Genomic DNA, 7,876 nt, shown 5'->3' with positions numbered 1-7,876 from the left:
ATAAGGACAAACAGTGATTGGTTGGACAAGTCTATATAAGGAAGCTCAGTCTCAGTATCCATCATCTTCTCCTAGAGAACACATCTCATTAAGCAGAAAAATCAAGGTAGATAAAAAATGAACTTGGTAGTTGATGACGCTAATTTCTATAAGGACTTTATTCATCCGGACAGTCCGTATCATTATTCAGTCATGAATTTAGATTTGACTAAGTAGGAGATTATTATAGTTCTTATTAATATTTTAGTCTATTGAAGACTTTGTGTTACGAAGTTTAACTTGGGTGATTAGTTGTCCGGAACGTTTTACAGCGTTTAAGAATCACTTGTTTGGATTCTAGTTCATAAGAGTCAAGTTGTATAGATTAGATGTCAGAGTTTATGACCGCAGGAGTAGTAATTAAGTTACTGTTATATTCACTTTAGGTTTTAGCTGGTGATGTAGGAGTTAAAGACAGGTAGTAAAACAAAGGGGGGGGGGTCAAGTCTTTTATATCACAGTTAAACTTTCGACTGTCCGGATCGACACTTTTAATATTTCCTTTTGATAAACTATTTAGAGTATCTATAGTAAATAACCAAAACATAATTTCAGTCTGCATGTTTATTAAGCTGAGAGCGTTAATCCGCGCGGAGATACACGTTTTAGGATTTCTCAGCCTAGATGTCACGAGTCATTCCCCTTTGGTCATGCATTGTTGAAGGGTCAGCATCTCGGTCTATGTGTTGTTGTTTTATCCTGACATATTGTTATTTGGAGTTGTGAGCCATCCTGAATAAATTGTTGGTTGTTTTTAACTTGTATATGGTGTTTATTTCTTTCTTTCTTTGTGACAAGGAACCGCTCGACTTGTTACAATAATATTGATCTATATATATCTAGTTCGTCAATACAACCTCGCATTGGGTCAAATGCTATCTGACGTGTTTCATACCGTTTGTTAAGCCGTTCTTGGCACACTGATTTTGACTGCGGATAACTCCGTTTACCTGATCGGGATATGGGACTCACGGCGGGTGTGACCGGTCAACAGGGGATGCTTACTCCTCCTAGGCACCTAATCCCACCTCTGGTGTGTCCAGGGGTCCGTGTCTGCCCAACTATCTATTTTGTATTGCTTGCAGGAGTTATGAGATTGATCACTGTTCGTTGTCTTCACCTTGCATTGAAGGATTTCAATATTCATTATATACCTAACACGTATATCCAAAAGAAATTTCTAATTGGAAGGTAATACATGTATGTGCATAAATACTGATCATATATTTTTCTGTAATAAAATTTGTCGGAATGGCTCAAGTCCGTGTTGAACGACTATATTTTCGTCCTGAACGTCAATGTTTTTTTTTTTAGTAGATCCACTTACGAGATCTCGAGATAACAAGCATATTCACTAATTTTATGTAAATTTAGATGTTATAATTCTAAACTACCCACTGAGTGTCGAAGATGGAATTAATACCCCTAGAAGTCGACGTGTCTGTTATTTATGTGATTAAAACAAAGTAGGAGATGAATATCATTACATTTTTGAGTGTACACAACATGATATAACAATTGCCAGAAAATCTTCATTGTCTGAAAATTTAAGAAAGAATCCATATATTATAAAATCCCACAAACTAATTACAACAAAACTGCGTAAAAGTTCATGTAAATTTCTATATGTTGACCTTACGTAGCTTTAATAATTTCATTAGGATAAAACTTGGTCTCGTAATAATGCTCATTTGTTGAATTAATCTTTCTCCCTTTATACATTTATGTACATTACTTGATTGCTTTCTCGCACGACGGAACAGGCAAGGAATTATGCACGTTGTACATGATATTTAATAAAAAACACATTTATTAGACATGCCCAAGCACGAACACATTTGCACCTTTTTAAAACTTTTCTAAATGTGTTAAATTCAATGTCACTGAGAATGTTTTCTGTCAAAACACGGGTGATACACAAAACTTGCTACAAAGACGCGCACATATTTATGATCAGTAGTTGGTATATAAGTAGAATATGGGTGCGAGAAACGAATTGGATTGGTAGTTATCAAGAAGTTAAAAATGTTCAATTGTTAACTGAGTTTACTCAGGTGGCCTAAAAAGTTATACCCTGGACAAAAAGTTCAATTTTATCTAAACAGTAATCAAACTTTTGACATACGAGCTTCTCAAGTGTCTTTATTGGACCGGACAACATTTGTTGTACAATACTATAATGACCTATGGGTGATGCTCAACACCTATAGTGACATGAAACCTCGGTAACTGCCATCACCTATCGCAACACGGGACATCGGTAACTGTTATCACCTATAGTGACACGGGACCTCGGTATCTGACATCACCTATCGTGATACCGGACCTCGGTAACTGTCATCACCTATCGTGACACGGGACCTCGATGATAATAAGCACTTATTATTCAAAAGTTATTAGCAAGGTTAGTTTGAAAAATCAGGTCATACTCTAAGGTCAAGGACACAGGTTAAAAAATATTGGTTCTACGGAAAGGTCTTGTCACAAGGAATACTCATGTGAAATATCAAAGTTCTAGCACTTACTGTTCAAAAGTTATCAGCAAGGTTAAAGTTTCAGACAGAATTACAGAATGACAGGAGGGACAAAAACAATATCCCCCCCTCTTCGATCTCGGGGGCATACAAATTTCCCAGTGTCTTGTCATTCTAGTACATGTATGTAACAATTGACATCCACTTAACCTCCAAAGAAATCCAGTTCCTGATGTTTGGTATAATACATAATTTCGAGGGGAAATTTTTGACAATATTCTTCGTAACGTCTTTTTTCCCGATTGTCCAGCATATTTATATTTCATATGATTGACTTATAAGCATATCTGCACTGCTTTCATAACGTATCTGTAATTTTCCGGATATGTTTTACGCTATCGTTTTCAGTTATAATATCGGCTGCTTTCTCGTTGGGGCGTTTGTATTTTCTGATGGCACATTGTGCATGACTGAAGCGTCTACTACTCGAAGATTTTCTATTCCTTTCGCTCTGTAAAATTCAAAAGAGAATTACTGTAAATCTGCTGTATGTAATCCTAAGCTTCTATGATTTGTTATTATAGCTGTGTACTAGAGTTTGATATATTACCACAAGAATTACCATGAGCTCCATTCTATTGATCATTCCCATCTACCCCCGAACAATTACATTTATTATCTACATTCTAAACTACGTTTTCCATGCATAAAATTAACATAAACTCTTATGAATAATCAAATTTAGATTTCCAAAAATGCCACAGATAAATGGTCTTTAGTACAACGTCAACATTGATCTAAGTCACGCTGCTGATCAGGATATCGTTACACTTGAAATCAACTGATATACATATGTTAACGTCGATAGCAGCTAGAGATTCCAACAGAAAGCACCCGTAGTGCGCATGTTCTGGTAATGAGTTAAAACTTGGTACCAAATATTACGCATTCCGCGCGAGTTATGTTTCGTTGTACATAAACAAGTAACGGTGAATTGCTGGTCTCCATAACGTAAGTTAACTCATAAGGAATTTACTCTAAATAACTCCTAATTATTTTTTTTAAATATGTAAATGTACCTGAGTAGTGGATCAACAACAGCTGTGGGATCGTCAGGTGCCCCCATCCTACACATGGATGTTGGATGATACACGATGTACGTGTAATGTTTGATTCGACAGATCCAGTACTCGTCTGATGGGTATGGAAGACTGTTACAAGGTGGGAAATATTCTTCATACGGATCCATAGGTGAGGCACCGACAGATCGAAATGCTGTAGTGTTAGCTACCTTCATATACAGATCTAATCCTAGATATAAACCATGGCAATATGTTTCATACTAAAACATTTAATATATCAGTATTCAAAAGAAAAGACATACCCCAAAACAAGAAAACTAAATTGAACTGTGGGAATTCAACACTTACAGCAAAATTATGTAATGTTCAAGAATTATGTCTATTCTTACTTTGTACTGAGTGTTAAGAGAACTTGAGAGAATGATCAGGGATATCCAACGCTAACTTAAAGATGATTTGATCGTGGCTAATCTATGCTTACTTTAGGGGGATACATCCATAGGTATTCTATGTTTTCTTTAAAAGAATAAACCTATGAATACCCTATGCTAACTTTAGGAGGATATGACGATGGATATTCTATGCTTACTGCAAGAGGATTTTTCAATGGATGTTCTATGCTGACTTTGAAAGGATATACCTATGATGTCAATGTGCAAGACAAACAGAAATATCAAAATGTCATCATTAATGGGGGGGGGGGGGATTAAACAATGCATACTCAGATATATTTCATGTTTTGAAATTAACTATTTCGAATAGCAGTAAGAGTTTATATGGATAATGTTATTCATTAATTTTTGTTAGCCTTTTATTTTGTGCGAGGGTGTTTTCTTTTATCTAGGTCTGGACACATATATGAATCTTATCTTTTTTAAACCAATAAAAAGAAAATTATAGAATGTCAACTTGTCATCGAAGACTATCAAGTCCGGTCCATTGAACATGCCTATGATGTGAACTGCAAAGTAAGAGATTCTAGAGTAGTTTGCTACGATACCTTACGCGAGTATATACGGTAATTCATGAACATACAAAACACAACACGACCGTAACATTGCAACAGTCTCGCTATATATTCATAATATTTACATTTCCAATTTTTTTACTTTCGCCTCATGAATGTGAATCTTTATGAATTATATAGTATAACTACTTAAATCACTGGGTATTCTATGACAGAAATGAAAATTATGAATAACGCGCTTCATGAAGTATGTTGACATTATGAATCGTGGTTCATACCCTTATAAATATAATTTCTTTTTATAATGGCATTTATTTCTTTACCTTTGACTAAAGTCTTTATATCATCGGGGTGATCCAAATAGTTTGAATCTATGGTTCCTCTACTTTTGGGTTTGAGAAGCACATTTTCTGCGAGAAATATTCCTATACCTTTATTGAAACTATTTTCAAATCTTCTTTTGATGCCCTCTTTATTCTTTAAAAAGTAATTGCTATTATTTACTTATTTTCCAAAAATGGTGCGTGAAAGGGGAAAATCATAATGATATTTACAACTCAAAACAAGCATTGCTTCTCAAGCAAGCAAATAAATCAATATTCCTAGTGTGACAGTATTGTTTTGTTTCATACATGTATGTTAAGTTTTGACAAAATATATTTTTAACTGATACATGTATAAAAGAAACAAATGCATGCAGTTAAATGGCTTGCATATACTTTGATACTATTTCAAAATTTGTTTGTGAAAAAGTAATATATAACTTAATTAATTTCAGCTCGAGTAAATCAAACCTTGACCTACATAATTAACAATGATTCTTGATATTCATATACTTTGGCCGTGACCTTTCATTTTCCGAGGCATGAGACAAAAATGTACAACTACAGTCAATATCAAAGAAAGAAGGCTATAAAAATATGGAATTTTTTTCTACGAACACAAATCACTTATATAACTAAAGAGAATCTTATCACAAAGAAAGATGTAAACAGATTTGTAGTTTATCATCTGTTCATGTATATATGTATCTCCTATATTGTATCTATTCCAGTGTGTATCTATCCTGTATGTACATGTACATAATGTAAAACTTATACGGTACCAATTTTGATGCACCAGATGCACATTTCGACAAATAATGTCTCTTCAGTGATGCTCAACCGAAATGTTTGAAATCCGAAATAACAATGAAGTTTTAGAGCTATTATAGCCAAAAACAGCGTGCCAAAAAAGTGGAGTCAAATTCGTCTAAGGATAAGAGCTATGCAAGAGGGAGATAATCCTTAATTTTGAAATGAATTAATAAATTTTATAACAGCAATTAAATATACATCCGTATTTTCAAGTTAGTAACGAAGTACTTAGCTACTGGGCTGTAGAGAACCTCGGGGACTAACAGTCCACCAGCAGAGGCCTCGACCCAGGGATCATAATGTAAAACTTATATGGTACCAATTTTGATGCACCAGATGCGCATTTCGACAAATAATGTCTCTTCAGTTATACTCAACCGAAATGTGTATCTTCTTCCTGTATATATATATATATATATATATATATATATATAGTTTATATATATTATATTGTGTATCAATCTCGGTGTGTATATATTCCTAATTGTATCAATTCTTCATGTATTCTGGTAAGAATCGATTCCTGATTGTATCAATTTTACATGTATTCTAGTAAGTATCTATTCCTGATTGTATAAAGTCTTCATGTATTCTAGTAAGCATTTATTCCAGATCCCAACAATCCAGCGTTTTATATACCCCAGATTGATATTATGCTAGTAAGTATTTCTACCACTTGCTTCAAACAAACTTCTTTCAAAGATATTTCTCTATCACAATGTTTCTTTACCACAGCATTTCTCTATGACAGTGTTTCTCTATCACAGTTTTAATCAATCACAGTCTTTATCTATCTAAATATTTATATATTAAGTCTTTAACTATCTCAGTGTTTCTCTATCACAATGTTTATCTATCACAGTGTTTCCCTATCATAGTGTTTGTCTATCACAGTGTTTCCCTATCAGAGTGTTTCCCTATCACAGTGTTTGTCTATCACAGTGTTTCCCTATCACAGTGTTTCCCTATCATAGTGTTTGTCTATCACATTGTTTCTCTATCACAGTGTTTCCCTATCACAGTGTTTGTCTATCAGAGTGTTTATCTATCACAGTGTTTCCCTATCATAGTGTTTGTATATCACAGTGTTTCCCTATCACAGTGTTTGTCTATCATAGTGTTTGTCTATCACAGTGTTTATCTATCACAGTGTTTCCCTATCACAGTGTTTCCCTATCACAATGTTTGTCTATCACAGTGTTTATCTATCACAGTGTTTTCCTATCATAGTGTTTGTCTATGACAGTGTTTGCCTATCACAGTGTTTGTCTATCATAGTGTTTGTCTATCACAGTGTTTATCTATCACAGTGTATCCCTATCACAGTGTTTGTCTATCACAGTATTTCCCTATCATAGTGTTTATATATCACAGTGTTTCCCTATCACAGTATTTGTCTATCACAGTGTTTCCCTATCACAGTATTTGTCTATCACAGTGTTTCCCTATCACAGTGTTTCCTTAGGAGTTATGAGATTGATCACTGTTCGTCATCTTCACCTTGCATACTGGTGCTGGTGTACAAAACATGCTATGAGCAGGTGCCCCTTTTTTTGCTATGAATATCTCCCATTTGGGATAATCCACACCACCCCCACATCATCACACTACCAAAGGAGGAGATTTAGACACTGCGCACAATCAAGAACCCTGTCTGCTCTTCATAAAAATCTACCTATAGTGACACCTATATGTTGTATATCAACATTTTCATTAAGTACTCAGCTACATTTGACATGTACCATAAAGTTATTATATACATTTTTACACATGTAATATCACTTTAAATATTGGGTCCTGGGTTTGCGAAATTCACAATTTTGGTACATCCTTTTCCACTTTTCCTAAATATGCATTTTCTTTTTATACTGTATCAGCAAACTTAAAGCAGGGTCATGAAATTTACAATTTCTGTAAAGGACTTCCTACTCCATCTAAATATCTATTTAAGTTTCAATTTAGTATCAATAGTATCAAAGAAGATATTATTTACATGTTTTATACATATACACTATATATACCAAGTTTGGCCCAACTTGGAGTCAGAACCTCTACCCCCGGGATCATGAAATTTACAGATTTAGTAGAGGGCTTTCCTGCTCTACATCACTATCCATTTAGTTTTTCTCCAAGATATGCGGTTGTATTGAAGATTTTTGAAAATTGATCAATATTTTT

This window comes from Ostrea edulis, chromosome 3 (genome assembly GCF_947568905.1).
Source record: "Ostrea edulis chromosome 3, xbOstEdul1.1, whole genome shotgun sequence".
Lineage (NCBI taxonomy): Eukaryota > Metazoa > Mollusca > Bivalvia > Ostreida > Ostreidae > Ostrea > Ostrea edulis.
The sequence above is the reverse complement of the archived record's forward strand: the minus strand, read 5'-3'. Positions refer to the sequence as shown.